The 25713-nt window shown below is 44.6% G+C and overlaps 2 pseudogenes; both read left to right on the forward strand.

The window, feature by feature from the left end:
• The first annotated feature begins 3269 nt into the window (after positions 1-3269).
• LOC129013892 (uncharacterized) lies at positions 3270-7472 on the forward strand (annotated as a pseudogene).
• Positions 7473-13902: 6430 nt separating this feature from the next.
• Positions 13903-15056, forward strand: LOC129013893 (keratin, type I cytoskeletal 18-like; annotated as a pseudogene).
• The last annotated feature ends 10657 nt before the right edge of the window (positions 15057-25713 follow it).

Here is a 25713-nt window from a genome sequence, read left to right on the forward strand (position 1 = left end):
TTTATTTGCATGGGAGTGGGAAGCAGGGTGTAGGGGCAAAGGTAAAACTTACCCTTCACCCTCTGAAGATTCAGTGAAAAATCACCTGACAAATGGTGGATGAGTAGGAGAAAAGGTACCCAAATTTATTTGATCCTAGTTTTATGTGACATGAGAACCTTCAGAAAGAAGGTCCAAGGATATAGGAAAACTGTCCATTTTTATGCTTAGGTTCCACATGGTATGGACAGTCATTCAGAAACGTGATTGGTCAAAAGGGTATGATGCAGCGCTAATAGACTGAGCAGGGAAATCCAGCAAGCCCTCTCTCTGTAAATTCTTCTTAGCGCCTCTGTGCAAGCATTCCTTCCTTCTGGGTATGGGGCAAGACCCCTCTGGAATAGAGGTCTTATGATCTACAAGATAGGTCAGATAAGATAGATCAATTTCTGCTGGGCACGGTGGCTCACACTTCTAATCCCATCACTTTGAGAGGATGAGGCAGGCGGATCACCTGAGGTCAGGAGTTTGAGACCAGCCTAACCAACATGGAGAAACCCTGTCTCTACTAAAAATACAAAAAATTAGCCAGGCATGATGGTGCATGCCTGTAATCTCAGCTACTCGGCAGGCTGAGTAAAGAGAATCACTTGAACCATCTGAAAAAAAAAAAAAAAAAAAGGTCAGGCGCGTGGCTCACGCCTGTAATCCCAGCACTTTGGGAGGCCGAGGCGGGCAGATCACAAGGTCAGGAGTTCGAGACCAGCCTGGCCAATATGATGAAACCCCATCTCTACTAAAAATACAAAAATTAGCCAGGCATGGTGGTGGGCATCTATAGTCCCAGCTACTCAGGATGCTGAGGCAGGAGAATCACCTGAACCCGAGAAGCAGAGGTTGCAGTGAGCCGAGATCACGCCATTGCACTCTAGCCTGGGCAACAGAGACAGCCTCCATCTCAAAAAAAAAAAAGGTCAATTTCTTTACAGCCAGTTCTTACACAGAAAGGCTGGGCTGGCAAAGGAGTTAGTAATATTTTGGGTTTTATGGCTGGCTTTGGGGAAAAGCGTTCTGGTTTTCATGACCTCCCTTGGGAAGAGGGATGCTAGTTTCTATGGCTAGCCTCTAGAGAAAATGAGTCTAGAAACAGGAGATTAGAAGATCAGAGAGAGCTGCCTCTGAGGCCTTCTTTTTGGGCTATTGTTTTACGACCCCCAACAGAGGCATCACAGAAAAGCGAATACCCAGTAACCCAATGATGTTCTCTAATCATTACTGTTTAAGGAATGGGACATGTTTGAGAAATGCACCATTAGGCAATTTCATCACTGTGAGAACATCATAGAGTGCCCTTACACAAACCACGATGGCATAGCCTACCACACACCTAGGCTATAGGTATAGCCTATTACTCCTAGGCTATAAACTTTATGTTACTGCACTGACTACTGTAGGCAACTGTAACACAATGGTGAGTATTTGCATATCTAAACATGTCTAACTGTAGAAAAGATAATATGTTACACTGTGACATTACCAAGGCTAGGTGTCACTAGGCGATAGAAATTTTTCAGCTCAGCCAGGCCTATGGCCTCACACCTGTAATCCCAGCACTTTGGGAGGCCAAGATAGGAGGATCACTTGAGGCCAGGAGTTCAATACCAGCTTGGGCAACATGGTGAGACCCCTGTCTCTACAAAAAAATTTAAAAATTAGCCCAGTATGATGGCGTGCACCTATAGTCCCAGCTACTCAGAGGCTGAGGCAGAAGGATTGGTTAAGCCTAGGAGGTCCAGGCTGCAGCGGGCCATGAATCAGGCCACTGCACTGCAACCTGAGCAAGAGTGAGACCCTGTTTCAAAAAAAGGAAAAAAAAAACTGGCTCCATTTTATTCTCGTGGGGCCACCATTTTCCGTGTGGTCTGTCATTGACTGAAACATCCCTACCCGTCACATGACTGTATATCCTTCTTCATGAGGGAGAGGGAAGTGGGATATATAGGCCACCTACATACAAATGGTTATGAAAAAAAAAAAAAAGATGAGCCTTCAGAAGAATAGGTAATAGACTGTCTGGATGAAATGTCAACTTTAATCTGTCCTAGGTTTGAGTCCTGTGACATGTTAATCTTCCTGATAGATACAAATTTCTAGGGAGGGTTTTCATGACAATTGGCTTCCTTCTGGAGAATCTACCTTTACTCAGATAAGGGAAATTCAGGAAAAGCTCCTCTGTGTATCCATTGTTTTCCCAGAAGCCTTCAGTTTGAAGCAATCAGCATACCAATGTGACATTTTGGGGGGTGATATCTCCTGGGTTCATTCAAAATATTAGCAACATGCTTGGCAGCTTAACTCCCCCATTGCAATACTCAAGAAGGTACTGTGGATATTATTCCTTACCTGGAACAAAATCTTCTTAGTCAATGAGCAATTTCATAGGGTGATGCAAAATATTACTTTTTATTTTTCCCATAAGGGTAGGCTTGGATAGAGATCCAGGCATCCCTTTTTCTCTCTGGTATTCCTCCCTTTCCCATTTTTGTCCTCTCTGCCCTCCCTCCAAGGCTGGTGCCACCCTGACAGCTGCCATGTGTGGTCCTGGAACCTTGTTCCTGGTTCCATCCTAGAGGAGTGGGCAGAGATGGGGACTCACCTACTCTAGGGGGCTTGGGTCTTTCGATTCACCAAGGTGAGACTCTGCAGGCAGACAAAGCTTTTTTCTTTTTTCTTTTTTCTTTTTTTTTTTTTTTTTGAGATGGAGTCTCTCTGTCACCAGGCTGGAGTGCAGTGGCGCGATCCCAGCTCACTGCAACCTCTGACTCCCTGGTTCAAGTGATTCTCCTGCCTTAGCCTCCCGATGTAGCTAGGATTACAGGCATATGCCACCACGTCCAGCTAATTTTTTTTTATTTTTTAGTAGAGCCGGGGTTTCACCATGTTGGCCAGGATGGTCTCGATCTCCTGACCTCGTGATCCGCCCGCCTCAGCCTCCGAAAGTGCTGGGATTACAGGCGTGAGCCACAGCGCCAGGCCAAACCTTTTTCGTGACCTCTCCTAACCTGACTTTGCCTCATTATCATGCTAAAAATTTCTTTTCTGCTAGGGTGGGAGGGGAAAGAACAAAAGTAGGGTGTCCTACATCAGACAGATCCCTCTAATTATTTACAAGCCTCAGTTGATTCATACTTGCAAAATGGCTCTGGAAAATTTCAAATGGTTTATTAAATTTTCCATCCTCATACTGAGCATGTCCTACCTGGCAAGCCTGTGTTGGATGCCAACGGAACATGAAGGTGACCAGGAGAAGCTCTAAGTCCCATGGGGAAACAAGCTCATCCAGGACTAACAAAGCACAAGTGCCCGGTGCCCATCTCAACAAAACCACAGTGGCTCTCAGAGACAGGTCAGACTGCTTGAGTCACACATAGCACACTCTGAATGTCTCTCCGTAAGGCCTTCTGGCTGCAGATTTAATGCCTTTCAGCTGCCAGGGATGTCAGCCGAACTCTCAAAACCCCATGCCAGAGAAAACTCTATTTTCTCCATGAAGAAGCACGTGGATGCCCACTTGCTGCCTGAACTCCCTGAGGGATGTGTTTGGGAGGGAGGATGGGGGGGGTCTGCCAACACCCTCCTCCTTCTGAGTTAGCACCGGAACCCTGGTTCCTGCATTCCTGGGGTGACAGTCCCCTGCTTGCTTTCCAGTACCTCCCAGAGAACTCCTGCACAAGTGCTGTCCAGAACTTCCCCGGGGGGACCCATAGCCTTCTTCTTACCCTCTGCAAGTATTATGACTGTTTTCCGCTATGCTGCGACTGGGGCTCAAAAGATGCTCCTCCAAATTGGAGGCCTCAAAGGCAGCCTCAGAAGCAAAAGTTTTTCTCTCATCTCCTGCCTCTTGTTTCTGGCCCCCAAGGCTAGCCACAGAAACTAGAGTCTCTCTTCCCCAAGGCAGGTCTTAGAAACCAGAACCCCTTTTCCCCAAAGCCAGCCATCAAACCCCAAAATATTACTCTAACTTCCTCCCTTTTTCTGTGTAAAACATGGCTGTAAAGAAATCATCTGACCAGGCCAGGTGCAGTGGCTCATGCCTATAATCCCAGCACTTAGTGAGGTGGAGGCAGGTGGATGGCTTGAGCCCAGGGGTTCCAGACGAGCCTAGGTAACATGAATGGCAAAACCTCCTCTCTACAGAAAATTTAAAAATTAGCCAGGTGCAGTGGTGCATGCTCTGTGGTCCCAGCCACTGGGTATGCTGGGGCAGAAGGATCATCTGAGTCTGGGAGGTCAAAGCTGCAGTGAGCCAGGATCACACCACTGCACTACAGCCTGGGCAACAGAATGACCCTGTCTTAAAAAAAAAAAAAAGAAAAGAAATTATCTAACCTACTTTGTTTGATAGTAAGTCACAAGATCCCCATTCCAGAGAGGGTCTTGCCCCATACCTAGAAGGAAGGAATGCTGCATAGAGAGGCCAAGAAGAAAATATACAGACAGGCCTTGTTGCATTTCCCCACTCAACCTATTAGCATTAGAGTTTTGTCCAATCACAGTTCTGCACGACCACTCATACTTTTCTGAACCTAAGCATAAAAATAGACAGCTTCCCCTGTATCTTCGGGGTCTTCGTTCTGAAGTTTCCTCTGTCACATAAAATTGTGATCAAATAAGTTTGTATGCTTTTTGGCCTGTTAGTCTGCCTTTTGTCAGTGATTCTCAGTGAAACTTCAGATGGCAAAGAGAATGCTTTCCTCTTGGCCCCTGCACCGCTAGCAAAGGCTGCAGGCTGCATCGCCTCCACAAGGCTGCCATCTGCAGCTGCTTCAAGTGGGCTGTGACCTGCATTGGGCCACTCCATTCTCGAGGTACCGGACCGGACCTACATCCAGAACACTGATGTCTCTCCTTGCCATCCCCCACAGGACAGGCCCATGCTGAAGATGCCCTGGGCCATGTTCCCCCCATACTCCCTGGGCCATGTCCCCTCGGTACCACATTTGGGGGCCGACGTCCCAGTGTCAGAGGCATTTGAACCAGAGCAACTCCATCTTGAATAGGAGCTGGGTAAAAGGAGGCTGAAACCTACTGGGCTGCATTCCAGACAGTTACGCATCCTAAGTTACAGGATGAGATAGGAGATTGGTACAAGATACAGGTCATAAAGATCTTGCTGATAAAACAGCTTGCAGTAAAGAAACCGGCCAAAATCCACCAAACCCAAGATAGCCACAAGAGTGACCTCTGGTCGTCCTCACAGCTACACTCCCGCCAGCGCCACAACACTTTACAAATGCCATGGCAACGTCAGGAAGTTACCTTATATGGTCTAAAAAGGGGAGGCATGAATAGTCCACCCCTTGTTTAGCATATATAATCAAGAAATAACCATAAAAATGGGCAACCAGTAGCCCTCAGGGCTGCTCTGCCTCTGGAGTAGCCATTCTTTATTCCTTCACTTCTTTATAAACTTGCTTTCACTTTAGTCTACAGACACGCCCTGAATTCTTTCTTGGGTGAGATCCAAGAACCCTCTCTTGAAGTTTGGATCAGGACCTCTTTCTGGTAACACCTGGGTTGAGTGTGGACCCCAGCCAACACAAAGCTCTCTCCTCTCCCCACCTGCCACCAACAGGCCCCTCTATTTTTGCTCTTCCAGCAAAGCTTCTCCCAGCAGAGGCTGGGCTACAGCCTGCTCCTCTCCCAGCTTCATCATGCAGCAGGACGAGCTGCAGACAAGAATCCCTCGGACACTGAGTTGTAGAAGGAAAGGGCTTTATTCAACTGGGAGCACTGGCAGACTCACGTCTCCAAAAACCGAGCTCCCCGAGTGAGCAATTCCTGTCCCTTTTAAGGGCTTACGACTCTAAGGAGGTCCCCATGAAAGGGTCATGATCGATTGAGCAAGCAGGGGGTCCATGACTGGGGGCTGCACGCACCGGTAATCAGAATGGAACAGAACAGGACAGGGATTTTCATGATGCCTTTCCATACAATGTCTGAAATCTACAGATAACACAAGCAGTTAGGTCAGGGGTTGATTTTTTTTGAAACGGAGTTTTGCTCTTGTTGCCCAGGCTGGAGTGCAACGGCGCAATCTCGGCTCACCACAACCTCCACCTCCTGGGTTCAAGCGATTCTCCTGCCTCAGGCTCCCGAGTAGCTGGGATTACAGGCATGTGCCACCACACCCGGCCAATTTTTTGCATTTTTAGTAGAGACAGGGTTTCTCCATATTGGTCAGGCTGGTCTTCAACTCCCGACCTCAGGTGATCCGCCCACCTTGGCCTCCCAAAGTGCTGGGGTTACAGGCGTGAGCCACTGCGCCCAGCCAAGTCAGGGGTTGATTTTTAACTACCAGGCCCAGGGCGCGGTCCTGGGCTATCTGCCTGTAGATTCCATTTCTACCTTTTAGTTTTTACTTCTTCTTTCTTTGGAGGCAGAAATTGGGCATAAGACAATATGAGGGGTGGTCTCCTCCCTTAATCAGGGCACTCTCACCTTCATCACATCTTTTTATTGTGAGCGGCAAGGCAGCCCAGCTCCTCCACGGCCGGCAACACTGGGCACGCGCCCTCCCCACTGCCAAAGAGGAAGAGGAAGATCAGTTCCGCAAACGCTGCTGCCAAGGAAGAGCCCAGGAGGAGGTTGGCGCGGTTGTCAGCTAACCTGCTCCTGAAAAAGTGGAAACGAAGCTGAAATAGGCAGCAGAGAAGGATAAATCTTCGGACAAAAAAGTGCAAACAAAAAGGGAAAGGGGAGCAAAGGGAAAACAGGCTAAGTGGCTAACTAGGAAACAAAAGAAGATTTACCTGCAGAAAATAGAGAAACTAAAACCAGCCTCTGATGAAGCTGGAGAGAAGGAAGCCAAGTCTGATTAAATCACATACCATGTTTTATCAGTGGTCCCCATCTCCCTTTTTGTACAATCGAGTATATATTTTCATCAACTATTTTGTAAATGCAAGTTTACATAATGATAGTGGTTTTTGTTTATTTTTTTGAGACAGGGTCTGGCTCTGATGCCCAGGCTGGAGTGCAGTGGTGCCATTTCAGCTCACTGCACTCTGCCTCCCAGGCTCAAGCCATCCTCCCACCTAAGCCTCCTGAGTAGCTGGGACCACAGGTGCATGCCACCATGCTTGGCTACTTTTTTGCGTTTTTTGCAGAGACAGGGTCTCACTTTGTTGCCCAGGCTGGTCTTGAACTCCTGAGCTCAAGAGATATGCCTGCCTTGGTGTCTCAAAGTGCTGGAATTACAGGTGTGAGCCACCATGGCCAGCCTAGAAACATTTTTAAGAAGGAGGGAATCACATCTAATCCCAATTTTTAAGTGTAAATGCTCATTTTAAAAAGGTGAAACCATTTGCTGCTTGTTTGTTTTTTGGTACAACCAGAAAATAGTGTGGGCTATTGAATTCTGGGAGGCTTTGACTGTCTTGGGTGTCAGCTTAACATTCCATAGATGGAGGGTTAGTGTTTATATCCTATAATAGAAAGCATACTAAATGGCAATATGGAGTCACAGTCCTGCATTTAATATCCTGGGCATTTTAAATTACTTCTATTTCCATGTTGCTGTTAACTTTTTTTTTTTTTTTTTTTTGAGATGGAGTCTCGCTCTGTCACCCAGGCTGGAGTGTAGTGGCGTGATCTCGGCTCATTGCAACCTCTGCCTCCCGGGTTCAAGCGATTCTCCTGCCTCAGCTTCCCAAGTAGCTGGGATTACAGGCATCTGCCATCATGCCCGGCTAATTTTTTGCATTTTTGTAGAGACAGGGTTTCACCATGTTGGCCAGGCTGGTCTCGAACTCCTGACCTTAGGTGATCTGCCCTCCTCGGCCTCCCAAAGTGCTAGGATTATAGGCGTGAGACACCACACCGGGCCTACTCATATTGATTTTTAGCAGAATTGTTTCCTAAAGAAATCTACTTGATCATGGCCCTCTCTGTGAGAATTGTGTGCACTCTGTAACATCCTTGGTCGTGGTAGTCCTGTTTTCCTAGTAACTTTGTTAATGTGCTGTGAAAGATTGAAAATTTGAGTATGTGGTGTATTTGCTGTTCAGTTGTGTATTGGTGAGATGTATGTAACAGCTTATCCACATGTGAAAATACTGGTACTTGATAGCCTCTTAAGGAAAATTTACCTCCAAATTTTAAGCTGGAAAGTCACTAGAATAACTTTTAAAAAGAATTACAATACATGGCTTTTTAGATTTTCAGTACGTATGATAAGAACTGGGTGCAAACTGAAATGTCTGTGTACTAAGCCTCAACACAACCAATAAAATCTCAATTATGAAAGAGTGTTTTGAAGCACATGGAAAACAAACAAACAAACAAATCTCCTTATTGTGACCATTTCACACTTGGGAGGATGAGGCACAGAGACCCTGCCCATTGGCTGTTTGCTCAGGGATAGACCTGCTGGATGCCTTGCTTAGGGTCTGAGGGCAAAAAGAGTAAATCCAGGCTTGGGGCACTGGCTCCTCTGAGGAGAAACCCCACTAGAGCTGTGAGCTTCGGGCAGCTCCTGGCTCCTGGCACTCCCCTCCAGCCCAGCCAGCAGGCCTGGACCCAGGAGTAAGCACTCACAAGCATGCAGCACCGGAAACTGCTTGCAGCCTCCCGGGGGACTTTGCAGGCTGAGCTGTTTTTGAAGAGAGGAGAGCCTGAGGAAGAAGAGGTCACGGGGCTTTTTGTAGGGAAAAGCATAACTACACATTTAACTACCAATGATGCTTCCCCATTAGCTCAGGCTGGCCAGCTGTCCCTGGCCCCCAGCCCTTGCACCAATCCCCACCAGGCTGGTTGGCCCGGAGCACGGGCAGGGAGAGTTCCTTCCCAGTGCTGCAGTGAGATCCAGACGTGGGAGCAGATGCACATTCTCAGGGGGGCCAGTACTGAGGCCTTGGCAGGGACCACTGCAGCTGCCCATCTCCAGCAAGGCCATCAAAAGGCGGTGAGGCGTGGGAGCCGGCCCTCGGAGGGGCCACCACAGGACTCGCCAGGCTGCCATCAGGTCTTGGCAGGAAGAGAAAATGTTTTTGCTCTTATAGAGGGTGCAGAGAAAGGCAGCATGGCCGGGCAGGCCAACTCCTGCCAATCTTCAGGGGGTGTGGAACAAAGCCCTTTTTTCTCCAGGTCCTCGGACCCTCTGCCAGGCCGGACCATTGGTTAGTTCTTTCCCAGTTCCCTTGGCACCAGGAGATGCGGCAGTCAGAGCTGCCCAGAGCTCATTGAGGAGAGGCCCTGAATGGGCACATCCAGGGGGCCCAGGCCAGCTGAGACTCCCTCGCAGTCAGAGCCTCCCCACTTAGGAGAGTGAGGCACGGGCTTTGCATTCAAAAAGACCTGCATTCACCAGCTAGGCTTCATAAGCTGAACCTCAGAGTCCTCTCATTTAAAATAACGAGGATGGGGTATATTGTTAATAAAAAAGGCAAGGTGCAGAATGCATGTATAGCGTGCCACCAATCGAGGAAGGAGACAGAGAGACATAACGTTTACACACATTTACTTGTGCATGCATAAAACATAAAATGTCTCAGAAAAGATAAACAAAAAATAGGCTTTTGAGTTCCCTCCAGGAAGAAAAATTGGGTGGTGAGGAAGGAAAAGGGGAAGGAGGAAGACTTTTTTTATAATTATTTTATTTATTTATTTATTTTTATTTTTTTGGAGACAGAGTCTTACTCTGTTGCCCAGGCTGGAGTGCAGTGGCACAATCTGGGCTCACTGCAACCACCACCTCCTGGGTTCAAGCGATTCTCCTGCCTCAGCCTCTCAAGTAGGTGGGATTACAGGTACCCACCACCACACGCAGCTAATTTTTGTATTTTTAGTAGAGATGGGGTTTCACCATTTTGGCCAGGCTGGTCTCAAACTCCTGGCCTCAAGTGATCTACCTGCCTCAGCTTCCCAAAGTGCTAAGATTACAGGCATGAGCCACCACACCAGGCCAGAGGAAGACTTTTTCAGAGTATACCTTTTGGAGTTTTGAAATTTTTATTTATTTATTTATTTATTTATTTTTGTAAAAACAGGGTCTCACTATGTTGCCTAGGCTAGTCTTAAACTCCTGGCCTCAAGCAATCCTCCCACATCAGCCCCCCTGCTTGTTGGGATTCCAGGTGTGAATGTGAATTGTTTAAATTATGTATATTTAAAATGAGATTTCAATGAAGAAAAACAAAGGTAACAGTGAGGAACTGCCTCAATTGCTGTGAGACTAAAATGAGCTAACATAGATGACAGCAGGGCACCCTGCGTGCAGGCCCTCAGGAAGTTGTGTAGAGCCTTAGGGTTTACAGGTCCATATGGTTTGGATTTTTGTCCCCACCCAAATCTCATGTGGAATTGTAATCGCCAATGTTGGAGGTGGGGCCTGGTGAGAGGTGACTGATCATGGGAGCGGATTGCATCCTTGCTGTTCTCGTGATAGTGAGTTCTCACGAGATTTGATGGTTTAAACATGTGTGGCACTTCCCCCTTCACTCTCTCCCTCTCCTGCTGCCATGAGAAGAAGGTGCTTTGCTTCCCCTTCGCCTTCTGTCATGACTGTAAGTTTCCTGAGTCCTCTCCAGCCATGTTTTCTGTATAGCCTATGGACCTGTGAGCCAATTAAACCTCTTTTCTTTATAAATTACCCAGTTTCAGGTCTTTCTTTATAGCAGTGGGAGAACAAATACACAGGCAGCGCATGCACTGGCTCATGCTGCTGAGCGAGGAAGGGTGCAGAGCAAGCACAGTGGATCTTGCAGTGCTGATGGGACCCTGAGGTCCAGAAGGAACCTGCACAAGGTCACACAGATGGAAGTGATAAAGGATGCATCTTGGACATGAGTCCCATTCCCAGAGCTGAGAACATTTGTAGAAACTAGAAAAACTATTAGGATCTTTGGAGTCCTGAGTGCCAGGTGAAAATCAGACTCTCCCAGGATAATGAGACTTTCAAGGCCAGCCTTCAGAAGACCAAAGGATACGGGTCTTGACTGATCAGGGCAGGGACTTTGGACTGGGGCCCGAGACAGGGAGGCTGGATGTCATAACCTAGCCTCCTGCTGAAGCAGATCAACCCCAGGAGGCCCATCTGCCAAGGGAACACATATTCCTGGTCTGTGGTTTCTCCTCCCAGCCCCAAGCTTGGCATCTGCTGGAGACGAATCCCTTTTCAAAATGCACCCAGCCTCTCACCTCCCCAGCAGACTTCTCCTTCACTAACATTGCATGCCACCCTGTGCTAGGTATTCAGCCAGGCTATGGGAACACCAAGAGGTCTAAGGAACCCCTCAGAGCTTTTAGTTTAATCAGAAGATATGTCAGGCAGATTTGGATAATAATCCCGAAAGACAAAACCCTGAATGTTGAAATCCTAAAAGATCAAAATCCATAAATTCTAAAATCCTGAAAATCACTATCACAGGATCATGTTAGGTGGAACTATTACCTTGTTACTGTCTTTATTTGGAAATGAAGCACAGCTCAAGGAGATGCATATGGGTTCTGAGTTCACAAAGGGTGGATTTGTGAACTTAATTTGGTTCTGTGAAAATAGAAAATCACTTAATTGCAATGGCCAGGCGATAACCAGACTTTCAAATAAACAGCATATACTTAAAAAATTTGTAGACCAGAACCACTTTCCAAATGCAATTGCAGCAAATGTTTTGAAGAGGATAGAAGTGAAACTGCTGGCAGAAAAAATGCGAGGAATCTCCTCTACCAAATTATTCAATCATGTAGGACTTCTGCCCCTTCACACATGGTGCCATGCTTGCCTTCAAAAAATGCACTTCATCAGGGAATAAAAAGAATCCAACAAGCTCAGCAACCTCTGAACCAAAGATGCTTGCTGATACTGAGGCTTCTCCAATAAAACACATTAAATGGTGAGCTAGTTTTTTTGTGTTTTGTTTTTGTTTTGTTTTGTTTTTGTTTTTTGAGACAGGATCTCACTGTGTCACCTGTGCTGGAGTGCACTGGTATGATCATGGCTCACTGCAGCCTCAAATTCCCAGGCTCCAGTGATCCTCCTGAGTAGCCGGGACCACAGGTATGTGCCACCACACCTGGCTAATTTTTGTATTTTTTGTAGAGAAAGAATTTTTGCCATGTTGCCCAGGCTGGTCTCAAACCCCCTGGGCTCAAGCAATCCTCCTGCCTTGGCCTCCCAAAGTACTGGGCTTACAGGCATGAGCCACTGCACTCAGCCAAACTTTTCTTGATTAGGGGTTTGACTGTCAAAGAAGATAGAATTTTTATGTTTATCACTAACTCTAACATTAAAAAAAAACTTGCACATACTTCACTTTGGCGAATAAATAGGACTTTCTTTCTTTCTTTTTTTTTTTTTTTTTGAGGCGGAGTTTCACCTTTGTTGCCCAGGCTGGAGTGCGATGGCGTGATCTCGGCTCACCACAACCTCCGCCTCCCAGGTTCAAGCAATTCTCCTGCCTCAGCCTCCTGAGTAGCGAGTAGCTGGGATTACAGGCATGCTCCACCATGCCTGGCTAATTTTGTATTTTTAGTAGAGACAGGGTTTCTTCATGTTGGTCAGGCTGGTCTTGAACTCCTGACCTCAGGTGATCTGCCCACCTCGGCCTCCCAAAGTGCTGGGATTACAGGCGTGAGCCACTGTGCCCGGTCATAAATGAGACTTCCAAAACTGTCACTCCTTTTTGTTTTTTTTTTTAATCAACTATATACAATTCATGCCCCTGTTGGGTCTGAAAACCCTAGAACTTACCCACTTGTTTATGTATTAATGACTGAAAAAAGTGATGCAATTTATAAAAGTTTATTTGAAGATTTGATGACCTATGCAGAAGAAAATGGATTTCAATTGAATCCCCAAACCATAATGACAGATTTGGAATTAGGTGTGATCAAGGTTACTGAAAGTGAATTTCAAGGTGTTTCCAATAAAGTTTGTTTTTTTTCCATTCAGTCCAATGCATTTGGTGGAAAACTCAGATGAGTGGACTGGCCAAACAATATGGCAACAACGATAACTTCAGTTTAAAAAGGCGTAATTTGTCTACATTGATGTTCCTTCCAGCTGATGACATTCCAAGAGTGTTTGATGAATTAAAGGCATATTTACCTGAAGAAGCTAACAAAGTTACTGAATCGTTGGAAAATAATTATGTGCCTGGTAGAATAATAAGACACCTATGCAACAATGTTGCTATTCAATCACTAGTATTGTTTCCACCAAATTTGGGGCCCCTATATTGGGGCATACAGAATGGATTTCTGCATACCCAAAACAACATACAAGGCCAGGCACGGTGGCTTATGCCTGTAATCCCAGCTCTTTGGGAGGCCAAGTTGGGCAGATCACCTGAGCTCAAGAGTTCGAGACCAGCCTGGCCAACATGGCAAAATCTGTCTACACACACACACACACACACACACACACACATATACACACAACACAAAAATTAGCCAGGCACAGTGGCATGTGCCTGTAGTCTCAGCTACTTGGGAGGCTGATGTAGGAGAATTGCTTGAGCCCAGGAGGTGGAGGTTGCAGTGAACCAAAATTGCACCATTGCACTCCAGCCTGGGCAACAGAGCAAGACTCTGTCTAAAAAAGAAACAAACAACAACAAACACAGAAGCATGGCACAGAAGACAGAAGATAGGAAATTTTAATAGGGAATGCTCATGTCAGCATATATCAAACCAGAAGAATTTCAAAAAGAGCAGTGCTACGTGGAAAATGAAGGTGGGGACAGAACCTGAATCCTGTCCCCTTTCTTTCCTCCCCAGACAACATGAGCTTCATCTCTCATTCCACCACCTTCTCCACCAACTACTGGTTGCTGAGCTCTGTCACCCAGCCACAGTGTCTGGCTCACGAGCAGCGTGGCCAGTGTCTGTGCAGGTGCTGGGGGCTTATTCTCCTGGATCTTCATGTCCTGCTCCACCAGCTTCCAAGGAGACTGGAAGTCCAGGGACCTGGCTGCAGGGATGGCCAAGGATCTGGCGGGAATGGGGGGCATCCAGAGCAAAAAGGAAACATGCAAGGCCTGAATGACTGCCTGGTCTCCTACCTGGACAGAGTGAGGAGCCTGCAGACCAAGAATCAGAGGCTCAAGAGCAAAATCTGGAAACACCTGGCATAGAAGGGACCCCAGGTCAGAGACTAGGGGCATTATTTCAAGACCTTCAAGAACCTAAGGGCTCAGATAATTCTGTGGACAATGCCTGCATCATTTTTCAGGTTGAAAATGCCCGTCTTGCTACTGATGACTTTAGAGTCAAGTATGAGACAGAGCTGGCCATGTGCCAGTCTGTGGAGAGTGACATCTATGAGATCTGCGAGGTCGTTGATGTCATTTGGCTGCAGCCAGAGACAGAGATCAAAGCTCTCAAGGAGGAGCTGCTCTTCATGGAGAAGAATCATGAAGAGGAAGTAAAAGACCTACAAGCCCAGATTGCCAGCTGTGGGTTAATCATGGAGGTAGATGCCCCCAGATCTCGGGACATCAGCAAGATCAGGGCAGACATCCAGTCCCAGTATGACGAGCTGGCTCAGAAGAACCGAGAGGAGCTGGACAAGTACTGGTCCCAGCAGATTGAGGAGGGCATCACAGTGGTCACCACGCAGGCTGCTTAGATGCTAAATGTCATCTTAGCAGTCCATGGAGCTGCTAAGATGATGCTCATGGAGCTGAGACATACACTTCAGTCCTTAGAGATTGACCTGGCCTCAATATCTGAAGGCCAGCTTGGAGAACAGGTTGAGGGTAGTGGAGTTTCGCTACATCATGCAGATGGAGCAGCTCAATGGGGTCCTACTGCACTTGGAGTCAGAGTTGGCACAGACCCAGACAGAGGGGCAGCACCAGGCCCAGGAGTATGAGGCCCTGATGAACATCAAGGTCAAGCTGGAAGCTGAGATCACCACCTACCACTGCCTACTGGAAGATAGGGAGGAGTTCATTCTCGGTGATACCCCAGACAGCAGCAACTCCATACAAACCATCCAAAAGACCACCATCGGCAGGCTGGTGGATGGCAAAGTGGGGTCTGAGACCAATGACACCAAAGTTCTGAGGCGTTGAGCCAGCAGAAGCAGGTACCTTTTGGGAAGCAGGAGGCCAATAAAAAATTCAGAGGTCATTGGTCTGAAAAAAAAAAAAAGAAAGAAAACGAAGGTGAACATATTCTCCAAGAGAGCCATGTCCTAGAAGAAAAGAAGCAACTCTTCATTGTGATATAAGACTTCAAAATATAGTTAATGATTGTGAAAGTCAACCAACACAATTGCCCGTAATCTGTCCCTACAACACACTTACATATGTTGAATTTTCTTCTAAGTTTGTTTTGTTCATTTTTTCACTTTTTTCTTTTAAATTTTTTACTTTTAAAGTTTTTAAAATTGGAACATAATAATTGTACATATTTATAGGGTACATAGTGATGCTGTGATACATACACTGTATAGTAATTAGATCAGGGTAATTAGCATATCCATCATCTCAAACATTTATCATTTCTTTGAATTGAGAACATTCAGAGTTCTCCTTCTAGCTATTTGAAACTATATAATATATATTGTTGTTGGCTATAGTCATTCTACAGTGATATAGAGTACTAGAATTTATTCTTCCTATCTAGCTGTGATTTTGTATCCTTTAACAAATCTCTCCCTACCGCTCCTTTCCCCTTACCCTTTCTAGCCTCTGTTTAACTTTTATTTCTAGGAGACCAACCAATTTTTTTTTAGCTTCCACATGTGAATGAGAATATGCAATATCTAACTCTGTTTCTAGCTTACTTCATTTAACGTAATGCCCTCCAGTTCCATCCAAATTGCCAACAAATGACAGGATTTCATTCTTTTTTATGGATGAGTGGTATTCCACTATGTACATATACCAGATTTTCTTTATCCACTAATCGGTTGTTGGACACCTAAGTTGATTCTATATCTGTGCTATTGTGAATAATACTGCAATAAGTGTGAGGGTGCAGGTGTCTCTTCTATATACCAATTTCCTTTCCTTTGGATAAATGTCCAGTAGTGAAATCACTGGATCATATGATAGTTCCTTTTTTTTTTTTTTTTTGAGACAGAGTCTTGCTCTGTCACCCAGTCTGGAGTGCAGTGACACAATCTCAGCTCACTGAAACCTCCACCTCCTGGGCTCAAGTGATCCTCCTGCCTCAATGTCCCAAGTAGCGGGGATTACAGATGCCTGCCACCACACCTAGCTACTTTTGGTAGTTTTGGTAGAGACAGGGCTTCATCATGTTGCCCAGGCTGGTCTTGAACTCCTGAGCTCAGGGTATCCATCTATCTCAGCCTCCCTAAGTACCAGAATTATAGGCATGAGCCACCATGCCAAGCCCTGTATAACAGGTCTATTTATAGTTTTTTTGAGATAACTCCATATTATTCTCCATAGTGGTTGTATTAGTTTACATTCCCACCCACAGTGTATAAGAATTCTCTTTTCTCAGTATTCTCACCAGCATTTGTTATCTTTGTCTTTTTGATCATAGTCATCCTAACTGGGGTGAGATGATACCTTATCATGATTTTGATTTGCATACACCTGATGATTGGTGGTGTTAAGCATTTTTTCATATATATATATTGTGTGTTTGTTTGCTTGTTTGTTTTGTTTTGTTTTGTTGTTTTATTTGTTTTTGAGATGGAGTTTTGCTCTTGTTGCCCAGGCTGGAGTGCAGTGGTGAAATCTCGGCTCACTGCAACCTCTGCCTCCCACGTTCAAGCGATTCTCTTGCCTCAGCCTCCTGAGTAGTTGGGATTTCAGGCATGCGCCACCATGCCCAGCTAATTTTGTATTTTTAGTAGAGATGGGGTTTCTCTATGTTGGTCAGACTGGTCTCGAACTCCAAACTTCAGGTGATTCACCCACCTTAGCCTCCCAAAGTGCTGGGATTACAGGCGTGAGCCACCGCACTCGGCTTTTTTTCATATATTTGTTGACCATTTTTATGTCTTCTTTTGAGAAAAGTCTGTTCAGATCATTTGCCCATTTTTTAGTTAGATTGGTTTTTTGCTATTGAGATGTTTTAGTTCCTTGTATATATTGAATATTAATCCCCTGTCAGATGAAAGGTTTTCAAATATTTACGCCCATTCTTCTGCAGGATATCCTTTCACTCTGTTGATTGTTTCCTTTGCTGTGCAGATGCTTTTCCATTTGATATAATCCCATTTGTTTATTTTACTTTTGTTGCCTGTGCTTTTGAAGTCTTCTTGTTCATAAAATCTTTTCCTCAAACAATATCCTAAAGCATTTCCCTTATATTTCCCTCTAGTTGTGTTAAAGTTTTGGGTCTTACCTTTAGGTCTTTGATCTATTTTGAGTTTATTTGTGTATAGGGCAAGAGAAGGGGATCTGGTTTTATTCTTCATATGGATATCCAGTTTTCCTAGCACCATTTATTCTCTTCTATATACCAATTTCCTTTCCTTTGGATAAATGTCCAGTAGTGAAATCACTGGATCATATGATAGTTACTTTTTTTTTTTTTTTTTTTTTTTTGAGACAGAGTCTTGCTCTGTCACCCAGTCTGGAGTGCAGTGACACAATCTCCACTCACTGAAGACGCTGTCCTTTCTCTGATGTATGTTCTCAGTGACTTTGTCAAAAATCAGTTGGCTATAGATATGTGGATTACTGGGTTCTCTATTCTGTTCCATTGGTCTGTGTTTCTGTTTTTATGCCAGTACCATGCTGTTTCGGTTACTACAGCTTTGTGGTATATTTTGAAGTCTGGTAGTATGATGCCTCCACCTTTTTTCTTTGTCTATTTGGGGTCTGATATAGTTTGGCTCTGTGTGCCCACCCAAATCTCATGTCAAATTGTAATCCCCACGGGTCATCAGGGAAGGGACCTAGGGAAGGTGATTAGATCATGGGGGCAGATTTCCCCCTTGCAGTTCTCATGATGGTGAGTTCTCATGAGATCTGATGGTTTAAAAGTGTGTGGCATTTCCGCCCTCACACACTCTCTCTCTCTCTCTCCTGACACCACGGGAAGAAGGTGCTTGCTTCTGCTTTGCCTTCTGCCATGCTTGTAAGTTTTCTGAGGCCTCCCAGTCATGCTTCCTGTTTAGCCTGTGGAACTGTGAGTCAATTAAACATCTTTTATTCATAAATTACTTAGTCTCAGGTAGTTCTTTATAGCAATGTGAGAACAGACTAATACAGGGTCTTTGTGGTTTCATGCAAATTTTAGGATTTCTTTTTCTATTTCTGTGAAGGATGCCATTGGTGTTTTCATAGGGACTGCATTGAACCTCTAGATTGCTTTGGTTAATATGGTCATTTTAACAATATTAATGCTTTCAATCCATAAACATGGCATATTTTGTCTGTATCCTCTTCAATTTCTTTCATTAGTGTTTTCTAGTTTTCCTGGTAGAGTTCTTTCACCTTATTGGTTAAATCCCTAGGTATCTTGTGTGTATGTGTAGCTACTGTTAATGGGACTGCTTTCTTTATCTTTTTTCAGGCAATTCATTATTTGTTTATAGAAACGCTACTGATTTTTGTATGTTGATCTTGTATTCTGTAACTTTACTCCATTCATAATCAGTTCTAAGAGGAGTTTCTTATAAAGTCTTTTGGGTTTTTTTTGTTTTTTTTTTTTTGACGCAGTCTTGCTCTGTTGCCAGGCTGGAGTACAGCGGCATGATCTCAGCTCACTGCAAGCTTCACCTCCCAGGTTCCAGCAATTCCCCTGCCTCAGCCTCCTGAGTAGCTGGGACTACAGGCACCCACCACCACACCCAGCTAATTTTTTACTTTAGTAGAGATAGGGTTTCACCATGTTGGCCAGAATGGTCTCGATCTCCTGACCTTGTGATCTGCCCACGTCGGCCTCCCAAAGTGCTGGGATTACAGGCATGAGCCACTGTGCCCGGCCTAGGGTTTTTTAATATATGAGATCGTGTCATCTGCAAAGAGGGAAAATTTTATTTCCTCCTTTCCAAATTGGGTGCCCTTTGTTTTTTTCTCTGGCCTAAATGCTCTGGCTAGGACTTCCAGCACTGTGTATAATAAGAGTGGTGAGAGTAAGCATTTTTGTCTTGTACCAGTTCATAGAGGATAAGCTTTGAGTTTTTCTATATTCACTGTGATGTTAGCTATGAGTTTATCGTATTTGGCCTTTATTATGTTGAGTTACATTCTTTCAGTGCATAATTTGTTGAGTTTTTATCATGAAGGGATGTTGAATTTTATCAAATACTGTTTTTTGCATCTATTGAAATGATCATATGGTTTTTGTCCTTTATTCTGCTGATGTGATGTATCACATTTATTGATTTGTATGTTAAACCATCTTTGCATTCCTGGGATAAACCCCCACTTGATTGATCATGTCATATTATCTTTTTTTTTTTTTTTTGAGACGGAGTTTCACTCTCATTGCCCGGGATAGAGTGCAGTGGTGTGATCTCAGCTCACTGCAGCCTCTGCCTCCCAGGTCCAAGTGATTCTCCTGCCTCAGCCTCCTAAGTAGCTGGGATTACAGGCATGCACCACCACACCTGGGTAATTTTGTATTTTTAGTAGAGACGGGGTTTCTCCATGTTGGTCAGGCTGGTCTCAAACTCCTGATCTCAGGCGATCCGCCCACCTCAGCCTCCCAAAGTGCTGTGATTACAGGTGTAATCCACCATGCCTGGCTGTATTATCTTTTTGATATGTTGTTGGATTCAGTTTGCTAGTATTTTATTAAGAAATTTTTGCATCAATGTTTATCAAGGATTTTGGCCTGTAGTTTTCCTTTCTGGTTGTGACATTATCTAAATTTGGTATCAGGGTTATGCTGGCCTTGTTAAATGAGTTATGAAAAATTCCCTCCACTTGAATTTTTTGGAATCATTTAAGAATAATTGTTATTAATTCTTCTTTAAAGGTTCAGTAGAATTCAGAAGTGAAATCATCCAGTCCTGGATTTTTCTTTGTTGGGAGACTTTTTATTACTGACTCAATCTTATTACTTGTTATTAGTCTGTTCAGGTTTTCTATTTCTTCTTGGTTTAATCTTGGTAGGTTGCATGTGTCCAGGAAATTATCTCTTTCCTCTATGTTTTTTAATTTATTGGCATATAGTTGTTCACATTAGTCCCTAATGATCCTTATTTCTGTGGTATCCATTATGACATCTCCTTTTTCATTTCTGTATTTATTTATTCATGTATTCTCTCATTTTTTCTTCATCTAGCGAATAGTTTGTCCATTTTTTATCTTTCCAGAAAACCAACTTTTTGTTTTGTTGGTCTTTCGTATTATATCTTTTTTTTTTTTTTTTTGAGGCAGAGTCTTGCTCTTTCACCCAGGCTGGAGTGCAGTGGGACAATCTCAGCTCAATGCAACCTCCGTCCCCCAGGTTCAAGCAATTCTCCTGCCTCAGTCACCCAAGTAGCTGGAATTACAGGTGCCTAACACCACGCCCAGCTAATTTTTGTATTTTTAGTAGAGATGAGGTTTCACCATGTTTGGCCAGGCTGGTCTCAAACTCCTGACCTCAGGTGATCCACCTGCCTTGGCCTCCCAAAGTGCCGGGATTACAGGAGTGAGCCACTGTGCCTGGCTGTATTATTTCTTTAGTCTCAATTTTCTTTATCTCTGCTCTGGTCTTTATTATTTCTTTCCTTCTAGTTTTGAGTTTGGCTTGTTCGTGCTTTTCTAGTTCCTTGAGTTGCATTATTAGGTGGTTTATTTGAAATCTTTCTAGCTTTTTGATGTAGACCTTTATTGCTATCAACTTGCCTCTTAATAGTTTTTCTGCTGAGTCCCATAGGTTTTGTTTTGTTTTATTTTGCTTCGTTTTGTTTTGTTTTAGACGGAGTCTCTCTCTGTTGCCCTGGCTGGAGTGCACTGGTGCAATCTGGGCTCACTGCAACCTCTACCTCCCGGGTTCAACCGATTCTCCTGCCTCAGCCTCCTGAGTAGCTGGGATTACAGGCGGGTGCCATCACGCCCAGCTACTTTTTGTATTTTTAGTAGAGACAGGGTTTCACTGTATTGGCCAGACTGGTCTCAAACTCCTGACCTCAAGTGATCCACCCACCTTGCCCTCCCAAAGTGCTGGGATTACAGGCATGCACCACCATGCCCAGCTTGGTATGTTGTGTTTTTATTTGTTGCAATAAATGTTTAAATTTTGTTCGTTTCAAGTTCCTTTTTTTGTTTTTTATTTGAGATGGAGTCTCACTCTGTTGCCCAGGCTGGAGTTCAGTGGTGCGATCTTGGCTCACTGTAAGCTCTGCCTCCTAGATTCATGCCATTCTCCTGCTTTAGCCTCCCAAGCAGCTGTGACTACAGGCACCTGCCACCACACCCAGCTAATTTTTTTGTATTTTTCGTAGAGACGGGGTTTCACCATGTTAGCCAGGATGGTCTCAATCTCCTGACCTCGTGACCCGCCCGCCTCGGCCTCCCAACGTGCTGGGATTACAGATGTGAGCCACTGCGCCCAGCCTCAAGTTCCTTCTTTTTAAACTTTTATTTTAGTTCAAGGGGAACATGTGCAGGTTTGTTACACAGGTAAATTGTGTGTCACTGGGGTTTGGTGTCCAAATGAGCTCATCACTCAGGTAGTTTTTGACCCTCACCCTCCTCCTACCCTCCCATTTCAAGTAGGCCTTGGTGTCTACTCTTCTCATCTTTGTGTCCATGTATACTCAATGTTCAGTTCCCACTTATAAGTAAGAAGATGTGGTATTTGATTTTCTGTTCCTGTGTTAATTCACTTAGGGTAATGGTCTCCAGCTGTATCCATGTTGCTGCAAAGGACATAATATTGTTTTTGTTTTTAATGGCTGCATAGTGTTCCATAGTATAGATGTACCACATTTTCTTTATTCAGTCCACCATTGATGGACATCTAGGTTGATTCTATGTCTTTGCCATTATGAATGATGATGCAATGAACATATGGATGCATGTGTCTTTTTGGTAAGATGATTTATATTCCTTTGAGTATATACTCAGAAATGGGATTGCTGGGTCGAAATGGTGGTTTTTTGTTTTTTTGTTTGGTTTTGCTTTGGAGATAGGGTCTCGTTCTGTCACCCAGGCTGGAGTGCAGTGTTGTGATCTCAGCTCACTGCAGCCTCCACCTCCCAGGTTCAAGCAATCCTCCCACCGCAGTGTCCTGCGTACCTGGTACTACAGGCGCAACACGACGCCGGGCTAATTTTTGTATTTTTTGTAGAGATGGGGTTTCACCATGTTGCTCAGGCAGGTCTCGAACTCCTGACCTCAAATGATCCACCTGCTGTGGCCTCCCAAAGTGTTGGGATTACAGGTGTGAGCCACTGTGTCTTCCCCAAAATGGTAGTTATGTGTGTGTGTGTGTGTGTTTGTTTTTTGAGACGGAGCTTTGCTCTTCCTGCCTAGGCTGGAGTGCAATGGCACCATCTCAGCTCACTGCAACCACCGCCTCCCAGGTTCAAGCAATTTTCCTGCCTCAGCTTCCCAAGTAGCTGGGATTACAGGCATGTGCCACCACACCCAGCTAATTTTATATTTTTAGTAGAGACGGGGTTTCTCCATGTTGGTCAGGTTGATCTTGAACTCCCAACCTCAGGTGATCCGCCTGCCTCAGCCTCCCAAAGTGCTGGGATTACAGGCCTGAGCCACTGTGCCCAGCCCCGAAATGATAGTTATTTAAGTTCTTTGAGAAATTTCCAAACTGTTTTCCACAGTGGCTGGACTAAATTCTATTTCCACCAGCAGCGTATAAGCATTCCCTTTTCTCTGCAACCTCACCAGTTAAATTTCATTCTTAATGTCTTCCTTTACCCACTGATCATTCAGGAGCATGTCATTTACTTTCCATATATTTGTATAATTTTGAGTGCTTTTCTTTTTATTGATTTCAAGTTTTATTCCCTGTATTCAGATAAGACACTGGTACAATTTCAATTTTTAAAACATTTTTGAGACTTGTTTTGTGTCCTAACACGTGGTCAATCCTGGAGACTGTTCTACGTGCTGACAAAAAACATGTGGCTGGGCGTGGTGGCTCATGCCTGTAATCCCAGCACTTTGGGAGGCCAAGGTGGGCAGATCACTTGAGATCAGGAGTTCAGACCAGCCTGGCCAATATGGTGAAACCCTGTCTCTACTAAAAATACAAAAATTGGCCAAGTGTGGTGGTGGGTGCCTGTAGTCCCAGCTACTGGGGAGGCTGACGAGGGAATCACTTGAACCTGGGGAGGCGGAGATTGCAGTGAGCCGAGATTGCACCACTGCGCTCCAGCCTGGGTGTCAGTGAGACTCCATCTTCAAACAAAACAAAACAAAAATATGTATTCTTTGGTTGTTGGGGGAAATGATCCATAAATGTCTGTTAGATCCATTTGGTCTATGGTGCAGTTTATTTTTTTATTTATTATTTATTTATTCATTTATTTATTTGAGACAGGATTTTGCTCTGTCACCCAGGCTGGAATGCAGTGGAGTGGTCTCAGTTCACTGCAACCTCTGCCTCCCGAGCTCAAGCAATTCTCCAGCCTCAGCCTCCCAAGTAGCTGGGACTACAGGTGTGAACCACCAATGCCAAGTTAATTTTTGTGTATTTTCTAGAGACGGTTGCTCAGTCTGGTCTTGAACTCCTGAACTGAAAGAGTTCCACCTGCCTCGGCTTCCCAAAGTGCTGGGATTACAGGTGTAAGTCACCATGCCTGGCCCCTATGATGCAGTTTAAGTCCAATGTTTCTTTGTTGATTTTCCATCTAGATGATGTGTCCGATGCTGACAGTGGCGTATTGGAAGTCCTCAACTGTTATTGTATTGATGTCTATCTCTCCCTGTAAGTCTGATAATATTTGCTTTATATATCTGGGTGTTCTGGTGTTCAATGCATATATATTTACAACTATTATAGTCTGTTGCTGAATTGATCCCTTTATTATTATATAATGTTCTTCTTTGTCTCTTTTTACAGCTTATGACTTGAAATCTGTTTTGTCTGATATAAGTATACCTACTCCTGTTTGCTTTTGGTTTCCATTTGCGTGGAATATTTTTTTATTCCTTTACTTTCAACCTATGTGTGTCTTTATAGGTGAGGTGAGTTTGTTGTAGGTAGCATATAGTTGGGTCTTGTGTTTTTTATCCATTCAGCCAGTTTATATCTTTTAAATTGAGAATTTATTTTGTTTACATTCAGGGTTAGGTTATTATTGATAGATAAGGACTTACTCTTCTCATTTTATTTATTGTTTTCTGGTTGTTTTATATATCCTTTGTTCCTTACTTCCTCTTATATTGTTTATTTTTATGGTTGGGTGGTTTTCTGTAACAGTAAGATTTTAGTCTGTTCTCTTTCTCCTTTCTATATCAGCCTTACCAGTGAGTTTTGTAGTTTCATATGCATCATGGTGGTTGTTACCTTTTCACTTCCAGATGTAAGACTCTCATGAACATTTCTTTTGAGGTCAGTCTAGTGGTGATGAATCCCCTTAGTTTTTGCTTGTCTGTGAAAGATTTTATTTCTTTCATTTCTGAAGGATAGCTAATCTGAGTATAATATTCTTGGCTGGCAGGTTTTTGTTCTTTCAGTACTTTGAATATATCATCCCATTCTCTCCCAGCCTGTAAGATTTCTACTAAGAAATCCACTGTTAGTCTAATGGTGGTTTCCTTATATGTGACTTGATGCTTTTCTCTTGCTGCTTGTAGAATTCTGTCTTTGTCTTTGACTTTTGGTAATTTTACTATACTGTGCCACAGGGAGGACCTGTTTGGATTGAATCTATTTAGGGTTCTTTGAGCTTCCTGTACCTGGATGTTCATCTCTCTCTCAAGACTTGAGAAATTTTTAGCTAAAATAGCCGCCGAGCCACGCCCATCCAGAACTCGCGCTGGCCCACGAGTGCCACGCACAGTCCCAGTTCCCGCCCACTCCTCTCCCTCACACCTCCCCACAAGCAGAGAGAGCTGGCTCTGGCCTCGGCCAGCCCAGAGAGGGGCTCCCACAGTGCAGCAGCGGGCTGAAGGGCTCCTCAAACATGGCCAGAGTGGACGCCAAGGCCAAAGAGGTGCTGAGAGGGAGCGAGGGCTGCTAGCACATTGTCACCTCTCAGCGCCACTGCACTCCATCCTGGGTGACAGAGCGAGACCCCATCTCAAAAAAAAAAAAAAAGAAGAAGAAGGGCCCTGTATTAGACCATTTTCACACTACTGATAAAGCTATATGCAAGACTGGGCAATTTACAAAAGAAAGAGGTTTACTGGACTTAACAGTTCCCATGGCTGGGGAGACCTCACAATCATGGTGGAAGGCAAGGAGAAGCAAGTCACATCTTACATGGATGGCAGCAGGCAAAAAAAGAGCTTGTCAGGGCAACTCCCATTTTAAAAACCATCAGATCTCATGAGATCCATTCACTATCACAAGAACAGCATGGGAAAGACCCATCCCCATAATTCAGTCATCTCCCACCAGGTCCTTCTCACAACACGTGGGACTCATGGAAGCTACAAGATGAAATTTGGATGGCCGGGTGCAGTGGCTCATGCCTGTAATCCTAGCACTTTGGGAGGCCAAGGTGGGTGGATTGCCTGAGCTTCGGAGTCCGAGACCAGCCTGGGCAACACGGTGAAACCCCGTCTCTACTAAAATACAAAAAAAAAAAAGAAAAAAATTAGCCAGGCATGGCAGTGTGCACCTGTAGTCCCAGCTACTTGGGAGGCTGAGGCAAGAAAATTGCTAGAACCC

This window comes from Pongo pygmaeus, chromosome 16 (genome assembly GCF_028885625.2).
Source record: "Pongo pygmaeus isolate AG05252 chromosome 16, NHGRI_mPonPyg2-v2.0_pri, whole genome shotgun sequence".
Classification (NCBI taxonomy): domain Eukaryota; kingdom Metazoa; phylum Chordata; class Mammalia; order Primates; family Hominidae; genus Pongo; species Pongo pygmaeus.